At 44.8% G+C, this 11,866-nt stretch overlaps 1 long non-coding RNA gene across 1 annotated transcript in view; it reads left to right on the plus strand.

Annotated features, from left to right (window-relative positions):
• Positions 1-817, plus strand: part of LOC108575864 — a 25,280-nt gene extending 24,463 nt beyond the window's left edge. Inside the window, exon 4 of the long non-coding RNA XR_001891434.1 lies at positions 445-817. This is a non-coding gene — a long non-coding RNA (uncharacterized LOC108575864). The remainder of the gene's footprint in view (positions 1-444) is intronic.
• The last annotated feature ends 11,049 nt before the right edge of the window (positions 818-11,866 follow it).

An 11,866-nucleotide genomic window follows, 5' to 3' on the forward strand; every position in this document is an offset into this window, starting at 1 on the left:
TTCGTAACGCGTGATTTTACGCGTAAGAATATTGTAATTAGAACGGGTCAATCGATGTCACGCTCGATAACGGTGTCCTTTTAATCCGTATCTCTCTTTCTCTGTTTCGTTCGCTCGATGCTAGTGACACACACGCTCTACCGAGTGTCTTTAAATTCAATTTCAATTCGAATTAGTCTTGCTCGCGCGTTGATTGTTTCTCGGAGAAATTGCATTTTCACATTGTTTCAACGTACTTTTGCTAACGAAAGATAACACCGTTGGCGGTAATTAAAGAGAGACGCGAAGTTAGACCGCGAGTAACGTTTCCTTACCGTTTCACAGTGAACTCACGCCGCCTCGTATCTTTCGTCTGTTCTCTATCACGCGTCTACTCCACGTGACTGTCTTGACGCGCTCGACAGATTCACGCTAATCGTGCCTGGTCTCCTCGAATTTTTCCAGAAGCCGGCTCTCCGTGAATCGCGACGTGAATTTTCACCGGCGATCGATCAGCCGGAAAAACGGGAGCAGACAGACAGGCAGAGAGATAGCGTAAACAGGGGTGGAAACGTCGAGGAGGGCGAAGCTGCAAAGGGGTGAAAAAGCTGAGGCGCGCAAAGGACTCGGGCAGGAGAGGAGGAAGTCGCATTTTAAAGTGAAATACGATTCTAGAGAGTGGTGGGAACGGTCGCGCGGCGGAGGCCAGAGGTGAGCGCGAAAAAGGGAAAGCAGGAAAAAACAAAGCGGCGAAGGAAAGGAAGAAGAAAGAGTTGTGCGGAACGGCGACTGGAGGACGGAAGAGAAAAAGGGGTGCGAAGCCGAGCAAAGCTTACACGAGCCGTTGCTTACGTAAGTACGTACGCAGATAAGAACGTGCTTATCTAAGGAACGCTAGCGTGCGAGCCACCTCGAACGACGGAAAAGTATGCGCGTTAAATCGCACATGGTATATACGCACATATGTATGTCCCTCGCGACGCGAACTTTTCAACTGCCCGTTGTAAACCGATGAATCGCGGTTCTCGTACGTTTCTTGCGTTCGCTAGCGAAGGCTTGTTTTACACGTACCACGCGTTTTCAACTAACGGTCGACTGGAAATATCCTTTAAATAACGAGAGATCGTTCGTGGTAACGTTGCTTGTTTTGTAATAAATACTCGAGTGTAAGAATAGCGAGGAGAGAAGTAAGCAGATAGTAAAATTGATTCGTGTAGCAGGTAAATGTAGAAGCACTGACACACGTACTTATCAAACGTAGGTAATCTCTGATATTTGTTCTCGTCTCATTTACCTCGACTGTTTCATTATTTCACGGCGACGTATTGCTGTTAAAGAATCGCGTTATGCAACGATCACGCACGACAACGTGTCGAGCGTTGATCGAAGCGAGCAAAGGAGTCTCGGCCGCGAAATTCACACGAGTTCGCGCCAATTATACTCGCAACGCGGCCAAAAGAGCCGACAAGAATTACATGAAATCTTCCATTTAACGAGAAAATTAGGTCACTGCTATCGTTTGTTTCCCTGCTCGGAGGAAATTAACGTCCAAGGTCTGACTTTTGTGACGACACTCGGTCGCGATCTGAAATTCTCCGTTTAATTTCACTTAAATATACTCGTCTGGAGCGAAACTCGGTAAGGATGCTGCGATTCCAGAGAGAGAGAGAGAGAGAGAGAGTCACTCGATATTTTCCACTCGTATAAGAGGCGAATTAAAAATATAGTAACGTTTCTCGTTGCCAAAGACCGATACGGTAAGAAATAGGCCGCAGTGGCTTGTGCCCCCCTTCCGTTCCATGCCAGGAGGTAGGTCGATCCAATTGGGGTTCGAATAGCCTAACGTGGTAGCCTCCCCTTTGAGTTCCCGTTGCGATCAATACTCACGATGCCAAAGCCAGCGCGAACTACCGACTTCGTACAGGTCTCTCTCTTCGGGAAGCGTCACTGTCCTTGGCTATAGTGACGAAGTCTTTGCTCTCTCACGACAGGCCTCTCGCTATCTGCCATCAAACGCAATTCAATCCCCTACAATCGCGTAGCGGCTATACAATTTCGGAGAAAAATATATAAACACGGAATGGGAACTTTTATAGGAGACACTGAGAAGCCAGAGTGACTACTCCAGCAAATTAAATTTATTCAAGTATATAACTTTAGAATTTTGTAATTTTAGAATTTTGTAATTTTGTAATTTTAGAATTTTAGAATTTTAACAAAGTATACAATTTTTTTATTTTTGAAGAGTTAAGCACCAATCATGTGCTTCGATACTAAAATTGGAAGAATTTCAAAAAGTGCCTACACATCGACACACATTACTAATGCACTCTGTTCGAATGTCTCAGATCTGTACCTCATGTACCACACACTTACTTTCCACCAGTAATTTTCTCCACAGCTTCTACGTATGTTAACACTCGTGAAGAACTGTGTGTAATTTCTCAGATTAAAAATACCACGTGAAATGTCCACTAAGATAGCAACGTATTAATAGACGATTAATATTTCGAAGGTATCGCAAATGCACTGCAGGAAAAACGTGGCCCGATGCGGTACAGTATGTATGTATCGTGCTTCCGCCGGCATATCCAATACTTTACCTATACAGTGGCGCTACAGAGGTGTATGCGCGGTGGCACGTGCGTGTCCGTGAACATCACGAATTCGCCCGTACAGTTGCGCGTTGCGTCACACTCTCCGCAATTTCGGATATACCCGCTTACCTACTTACTCGAGTAATCGCAACGAGGAAGAGGAAGCGAACCAACACACTTCGTTCCCCGATGACCTTTCTCTTTCTGTCGATTATCATCGAACGTGCGCGTATGCGTCGACGGACACGCAGGAACGCACGACACGCGTATCGCTCATTCTCCTTGAGAGTTGCACAACGCGCGCGCCGCCTTCTCGTTGTCTCTCTCGACCTCCTCACCGCAGGCCTATCGCCATCACCCATCCAAGGAATCCATCTACGTGTGCTCGATGAAAACGCGAGATTATTCGAACCTTAATCCTTTTTTTTCTCTCTCTCTCCCGAGAGAAAGAATCCGCCTGTGTGCAAGTACACACACGATTTCCTCGACCGGCAACGAGACTCTCCCCGTAACGCGCTCTTGCTTTCTAAACCTTTTCTCACCCGAGATATACATACACACTTGCTAACGTCAAAATACAGAAGCTACTTATGTTACGTAAGAGTGAGAGCCTCGTTGTGTCAAACGAAACAACTTGTTTCTTTACGATAAATGTTACGGTCGTTGTACACCTAGTAGTTAACGGGTCTTTTCTTCTTTTTGTAACTTTAATTAGGTACGCGAGATCTTCTCAGTACACCCTGGTTCTGTTATTTCTGGGATATTTTGTTAGATTGCTTAGCTACGCTGTTTAACTCGTTACGAAAACAAAAACGACGTTTCCTGTAAGGGGATAACGAGTGAAGTAATATACATATATGAAAAATAAATTCTAAATGTTTATTATCGTTTATGAAGTTGTTCAGTGCTAGTTTTATTGAGGAATGGTATTATGCAAAAGAACGATAAAAATTTATGTGGGGTACCGAGTATACCCCACGTACAATATGTAGTTACGTCATTTTGTACCGGGTATCTAATGAAGGGTTAAACAGGTTTAACGTGTAGAAAAAAGTAACACGTACTACCGGAAACGATTAATCTACACGAGTAAATATACAAGAAGCATAGAGTCGATCAGAGTGTAGAGAACATTAGGTTTCGCGATAGATAGATTACGCGCACGCGGCTGCTAGCTCATTTTGCAGAGTGCACACGGCGAGGTGCGTGCGAGCAATACTCACACGCGTGCACACACAGCCGCGCGCGCACACACACACTGTGCCGCTTCGTGAGGGAGCGAGCGTTGGTGTGGTGTGTTCCTGCGCGCGTTTGCACACATACACACAGACAGACACATATATAGGTGCGCGCGCGCGAAGAGGAACAAAGAAAAAGCCCTAGCGACCAGCAATGCGGCAACGGTGAGCGCCTGCGCGCCACACTATGTGAGTCAAGGACGACACGTGCGTCTTGAAGCGACCTACTTATATTCCCGTTGCTTCGTGCGCGATCGGCTCACCGCACGAACCTTCCCGAGCGTAGAAATAGGACGACCAAGTCGAGTTCCAATGTTCCATCGAGCCACCACCCCCTTCCCTTCCCCGTGCCCCCCCCTGCGCTGCACTAGCTTCGTTAATCGACTAACCGCTATACGCGCAGCACCGTTCTTTCGCGTTTATTACTTCGATCGCAACGATCGTTTCGATTTCAATATTTTTTTTCCGACCCTTCCTTCTCTCCGTTCCGAAACGTCGGTTGATCGTTTCGTTCATTCCGTTGGAATTTTACGTGTTCGTTGTGCAACGTGTGATCGCCATTTTTCTCTTCCTACAAGCGGGTAGGTCGACGTTCCGCTCGTATAGGCATTATTTCACAGTCCTCGATATTTCGCGTTTCGAACGAACCAGAGAGAGAGAGAGAGAAACAGTCGGCGAGGTCGGTAATGATTCGAACGATTTCGAGGAACATCACGCGATTACGTAACCGCGACGATCGTGCGAGTCGTCCAATCGTTACGTAGATCACCGAAATTGGTCTACGAGTTGCACAGTCGACGATTTTACATTGGATTTAAAAAGGTAAAGAACGAAGGAGAATGCGAACGGACGAGGAATTATGTGCTCGGGTGGAATACGAGGTCACCGCGGAAGTTGGACTATCTGGAGAGACGAATCCCGATGGTCGCGGGGCCGCCCTATATGCGAAAACGTGGAGGATCGATAGAAAAATGGGTCAAAGGTTCGGCGGCGATCTGAACGTAAGTAGCAATAGTAGAACAATAGCCTGATTATTTTTGCCAGAATGTTCGAGTGGGCTACTGGTGTACCCAGCGAAAGATATAAACTCACATTCGAGACGCTATATACACAGCATATTTATCATGGGTTTTGCGCATAGCAGCAAGAGGGGTTGATTGGCTGGCTGACATCCATCCCCCGTGTGTCGCATTTGAGAAGCGCACACCAGCAGGATGGCCCTTTGGACCTGTAGCATCGAGTCCAAAGGCTGTCTTGATTCGTCAGTTTTCTTCCCACCGGCGGCATAAGTAGCGCGTTTCCGCGCGGGTTGTGGCCAGTTCCTGTTCGACCGTCATACGACCGTAGCGAAGCGCGGGCGTGTGGAATCTTCCAACACACACATACACAGAGATACTTCGACGTGGCGTGTATAACGTGTGCGCACAAAAGCTCGCGAGTAGCAACCGTACATACACGCGCACGCGCGCATGTACAGATACATGTTATATAGGGACATTTGTGCACGGGAATGTGTGCGCTGTATGTGAACGCGGTGTCCTCGGCTCTGAATATCGTTGTGTGAGATCAAGAGTGGCCTCGTGTGCTTCCTACGTGTCTGTAGTTGTGCGTCCCATGGATAGTGAACGCCGCGGGAATTCGTGGTGTGCAATCGGCCAATGGTAGGCCAAGTAGCAACGGCTGTGCACCAATCAACGAGCAGAAATGCTCGCGAATGCGCGCCACAGTTACCACCGGATGCCGATCGTAACTGGTAGTGGGGATAGACTGAGAGTGCGGCACAGGCTACGCGCTCGAGCGCATCCTCGTTTGTCGCTGCTCGTCGTCGAAGTCGGTCGTGTTTCACATTTGAGTCCTCCTCTCCGGCAGTTATCCGTAGTCGAGGAGAGAGAGAGAGAGCTCTCGTCTTGTTCGCCAGACGTTCGAACGCCATCCTGGTGTTACCACGTTCACCTTCGACGTCGTCGTCGTCGTCATCGCCTTCGTCGTCGTTCACTCCATCTTCGTTTCTCGTCGTTCAGTTCTAATCAAGCCGTGGTCTGTGCTCTGCTTTATCGCTCTTGGACTTCTGAGATACGTACATACACACGATCGTCATGTATCGTGATATAGAACTCGTGTCGTCATCGCGTATCCATCCGTTTTTCACTGTGTCGTGGCGTGGTCTCGCGATTGCGTGCGTGGCGTGGCGTGGCGTGGCTCCTAAACCGAATCGTAGTATCTGGAAACGAACACCGAATCTCCCGGAACAGTCGACTCTGTGGAACCACGCGACTACCTTGGACCTGTACATTGTGCATTGTTTTACGCCTGTTTCACGGTTTTTCTAATACGAGTGATTGCGCTCTCTGAGTATTTACATTCGATAAATATTTCGGAAATATTTTATTTGAAAATTTATCAAGTTTTTCTTTAGTTCTCATATAAGTCTTCAAGTTTATATCACATTTTGAATAATTTTAGTAAATTCTAGCTTCCTGTATCTGTATTTATGCTACAACTAAATACGTCGAACATATTGTATCGCGCAAAGCATGTTCGCGCTCAGTCCGTTGGCAACTTACGACGTGTGCAATGTGAGCTAAGTGCCAGCGCGGCACATGGAGAGATCATTTGGAGGAGTTAATCGTGAAAAGAGTCTGAAGAGAAAAAGAATATACGGGACAACTGTGGGATGATTTTACTGACTCGGTGGATGGGTTGATCTCACGACCAAAGGTCTACCCTTTGTGCACGTAAAAAGAAAGAAAAATAAAAATGTTGCTCATACGTCGTCGATGCTCGTGTCCGTGTTCACTCTGGTCTCTCAGTGGGTAAAGATGGCGGTCTCGTCGTTCGGTTGGCTCGTTGGTTGAGTGGTGAGAGGGGCAACTGTGACGCAACACACGTCACGTGATCAAACCTTGGCTCCGCTCTCGCTGGGCCAGTGTGTGATCTAACGTTTGTTACGCCAGTTGGTGGAGGATACACGCAACGACTGGAGAGTGCAGGAAAGACAAGAACATCTTTTTTTTTCTCGACCGTTGTGTGGCTCGTCCGTTGCTCTTCGACGCAACGCAACACCTTGATCTTTTTCTCGATCGCTAGGTCAGTAGGGGTGAGAAACTGGCTTGGCTCTGTGTTACGATAGTCAGTCTTTTTCTCTCTCCTATCGGCCCTGCGACACATCTCTTTCTCGATACCGACCGAACACGGCCCACTTTTTCCAAGAAGATATTTTCTAAGAAGATAGACAAGTTTCTTTCTTCGTTTCTTTTCACAATTTTCTATCCAACTGCTACCGAAAAAAAGATGGACGAAGATTCTACGGTACACGCATGGAATTATATTCTGGTATTTTCGTGCGGGCTCAGCAGTGAAAACCGTGTTCCCCCAGCTGTGTAATATACTATTTTAAAGAGGCTCTGGGATCACGGAAAACACTGCGCGAGTACTGACCATTCTTCGAGAGCGCGCCATCATCGGTCCTTCTCCATCGTTCTCTCTTTTCGCAGTCGCGCACAGCCGGACGCAGCCGCGAGCGTACGTAAATTACTTTTCCGCTCGTTTGAAGCGTAAATTACTGTGCGCATCCGTCGACCGGAAAATTTCATTCCCGAAATAAATCGCGCTTGCCCAGAGAAGAGGAAAGAGTAGTTAGTTCTACGATGATCTTTCTTTTTTTTTTTTTATTTGCAATTTTTAATTTTTTCGAAAAAATTCCTCTGTTCTGATTCGAGCATCGAGCATTTTTTTTTTGCTTACGAGATATCACGATCGTTGGAAATATCTTGGATTCATTTTGTATCGATGGAATTTACAAATGGTGTGTGTAGCAAATCGAACAGTGCACCTGCTACATCGAAAACAGAGGTCTGTCTCTTACGTAGCAGCTGAGTAACTCGGTCTCGATCGTCGTTGCAAAGCCACTTCGTAATTGCCGTGCAAGATCCCCGCCGTTAGAGCGCCGTTCACCTCGAGCCTTCTATACTTTCTAAAACCGCTTACTTTCGTAACTTGGCAAATACCGTCGGCCTCGTACCGCGTACCGGATCGCTGCCGGTGATTACGGGCCTACATTTTTTCTTTCCTAATAAAGCCCTCCGCTGTCGTTTTCCATGTAACAAGTGCAATAGGAACGTTTCTTTTTCTTTTCTTTTTTTTTACACTCTATAGACGTTGCTTCACAAACGACGGCAATCCGCTGTTACCGTTTTTTCGGTATACCTTAACCAATCTTCGTGGTTTATAGTTTCACATCGCTTGAATATTCAGTTGACTTTTAAAATTCGTCGTACGCACAGGTATAATTGTACACCGGTTTGGTAAACAATAAACGTTAAGTACATGTGAAGATGGGTTAGTGAAAAACGTGTGTCACGTATAAGGGAACGTTGAAAGTCATTCGTGTAAACAGAGGAACGTTTGTTTTGTTCCGTTACGTTTGAAGGAATTGACTGAGACAGAATAAGCAAGTCACATGTTTTACTTCATTCTTTCAACGGTATAACCTATAGTCAAAGGTTAATCATAATCGTCCGGCGTAAAAGAGAGAGAGGAAAAAGAAAGAAACAGTAAAGGAGAGAAAAAAAATGTTGCTGTGTCAATGTTTCTACTACATTAATAACTGTTTGAAGGAAGAGAGGTGTAGGGGAGATTAATGCGTGATTGTCTTCCAAGAAAGCACGTTGAGAATCCATAAATCATAGTGTGTGTAGCTTGGATGAGAAGAGCAGTCGAACGGTAAAAGACACATAAGAGCGAGAAGTTTGGAAAGTTACCACTCCTTGGGAAGAATAGAGTGGTAGGAGACGATGATGGAATGAGATATATGTACCGTGTGCACACGTACATGCAAGGAGGAAAGGGAAGTGGGACTGGCTTGCCTTGTGCCACTTTGTACGTACGCACCGCTATCGAGATTGTAGTCTCGATACTTTGTACCGGTCTTGTAATATTACCAGATTTGTTCCTCCTTTCCAGGCATCGATTCCACTTGTTACCACCGTTAAACAATCGTAACGCGTAATTGTACTCGATACCGACCGAGGACTTCGAATTACTTCAATCGCATATTTTGTTTGTAATTGTTTTTTTAGAGGAATGCATATCCAAGCTGCTTTTCCTCGATCACTTGGAATAGCTCTAGCAATATGTGTACCTATTGGTGGGTGTTTCAACAATAGTCGATCCTTTTTGGAGGTAGCCCGAGGAAACGAGGTAATACCATTGGTCGGGAGCGAAGGGCCATAAAAGAAATTGAGAAGCACGAATTGGCTAGGTTAAAATCCCGTGAAAAAGTGTAAGGGAACCGGGTGGTGGTCAAGAACCGCCATTTTATAGAAGGCACCGCATTGCGGCCATCTTTCGTATAGTAACCGAAGCGTTTCCATTTCCATTTGGGGTTGCTCGATTGGCTCGGATTCCATTCACGCGCTGTCTAATTTTACTCGTTGGCCTCGAATCCGCCTCGCCATGGCTCATCGCGTGTTCTGCTACCTGAGCCCCGAGGAAACACGTTTCCGATCGATGTCGTCACTGAAATAGCCAAACTTCCAAATCTGTTGTTGCTATTTCTGTCCGTTTCAGCGATTTCTGTTTCAAACATGCCCACTGTCACGTCTGTTATTATGTCTTACGTATGTATTTTATATCGATGTGGGTGTATAGGTTATGTTTGACTGCTTTGATGGAATTAACGCGTGAGTGGCACTGTATATATAATGGCTTTATCTGTGTGTGTAGCCGTAACATAAATAATAGTATTTACAGTAGAAATAGAATATAAGGTATGTATACCTACTCGTCGTCGATGCATGAATGGTATTTACATGTAGAAAAAGAAGTTGTTAAACTATACAATTTTTTGATACTTTGGTATCAGTTCAGAATAAACGTATAACCCCACAAAAAATGACTATATATATTTTGCAAATACCCACATTCGTCTAGTTTAATTTTCAGTTAATGTCTCTGTCAAGACTGTTGTTAATCTTTCATTCTAACCTCTATATTTCGACATATTAAAGCATTGAAAAATCGTTTGTTCTTGTTAAAAAGTAGCGTTTGTACCGGTTGCCCCGGTAATCTCGTTAACTGCCTCGGAAAGGGGTTAAACCCTTTTGCGGGTATCAAATAATCTAAAACGATAATACTCGCGACTTGACCCATCCTCTTTGAGTTTTAATTTAATCCGTTGAATATAAGATTTCCGTTCGCGTTGCATTACGTATACACGCGTGCACGGTTAGAAATTGTTTATATTTGTCCTAAGTATTGTTGATTATCTCTAATCTCGTATAATTAAAGAAAGAAAAAAAGAAAACGACACATTTCCGTTACACTTTCGTAATAGTTCAAGAGGAAAACAAGGTCCACCGATAATCACTTCATTGCAAGTAGCAACAATTCATTTTCTATACTTTTCATCTTTCGAAAATTTACTCAGCCTACGCCAATGTTGTGGATGACATCATTGCGAAACGGTTGAACGGCGGGGGGAGGGGGTATCCGTAAAGATCGTGGATCATCGCGCGGGTAGGGGGGTGAGGTGAGCATGTTGCGCGGGGGGGAAGAAGGGTCGAGAATGAAAAGGAAGAGACATGGCTAGTGATGGCTTCAAGACGCAAACGGAACCACTTCAAACTTTATAAATCATACATATGTGTATTAGGTTATCCCATAAGTTCCTACCGAATTCGATAATTTAAATCGATATTTCCAACAAACCTTTAAATTTGATTAAACAAAAGCGCAAGCTCTTTTCTCATTCCACAACTTTTTTTATTTTTTTTTTTTATAAGACAAATTATTTTTCACTTCTGACACAAACTTATCTGATGACCTAATGTTTTGAATGCAAGCTTGAAAGAAATTGAAAAGAATATCAGAATATTTGCAACCTTAAAAAAATTCTAAGTTTTTCTAAACAAAAACCGTACGAACGATGGAAGAAATTACGTAATCAATCTGTTTTATTATAATTCATTTTATTCATATATTCATACGCCTATGCACACGCGAAGGAAGAAACATGGAATACACGTGGTACGTGTGACACGCTATATAGAAACGATTGGACGTTGCGTCGAGTTTTGCTCGAAAACTCGAGAGACGGAATCGAATGGCCATCGCTAGAGTAGACAGAGGCAGCTAGAGCTCCGGGACGGCTAAAGAGCGAATGGGAAGGGACGGAGAATGGAAGAACGACGAAGAGAGAAGGAGCGTGGTCTCTCGGCGCAGAAAAGTTGCGCGGTGGGGAGAGGAGAATGAAACCGTGATGTGATATAAGCATGAGAATCCAACGGTGGGGCGGCGGACTGGGCAACCAGGCCTTGAAGAAGCAAAAGAGAAGAAAAAGCCACGGGTCCTCGACTATGCTATACATACCGCCACTTCATAAAGTTTCACGAAAATCGACCGCTACTTCCTCTCCTGCCAAATTTTTGCTTTGTCGTCGTTTCGTACGATTCGTGCTGATTTTTCGAACACTCGGTAAGTTTCGTATATACATATATTCGATCGTCGCGTTATTTGTACGGTTAAAAATAAAACAATTGTTACTCGTTCAACGCACAACGAACATTTTACTTTACATTGTCACTTGTAGTTTATTTAGGTTATATTTACAATTCTCTTTTATTCGACCAATGGTAAAGTAGTTTCGTTCGGGAAATATGTACGACGAAAATTAAAGAAACTATCGGAGGTCTAAGGCTCTCGTGTATAGCCGAGTCACGTGTACAATTCACACTACATTATAGTAGACAAGTTCGGTATAGTGAATTGGAAACGATCGCCACCTTGAAGTTCGCGTGGTCAATAGAAACGTAGACGCGTTTCTTAGAACTCTGGTTAAACTTAAAATAGAAAGGTAGAATATGGAGAAGGAAAAATATGGGCGTAGGGTGTGTTATAAGCTGTCGCTTATAAGTTCACCAGAGGGCGATTAAACCCACACGTGAAGTTCTCTATTTCGATGACCGTTTTGAAACGATCGTTCTCCCCGTACCAAGCGAACTTGAATTTTAACGATCGCTCACGCATCCGTAAAATCCGCGTTATGTAACGGCG

Source organism: Habropoda laboriosa, unplaced genomic scaffold, assembly GCF_001263275.1.
Source record: "Habropoda laboriosa isolate 0110345459 unplaced genomic scaffold, ASM126327v1 scaffold243, whole genome shotgun sequence".
Classification (NCBI taxonomy): domain Eukaryota; kingdom Metazoa; phylum Arthropoda; class Insecta; order Hymenoptera; family Apidae; genus Habropoda; species Habropoda laboriosa.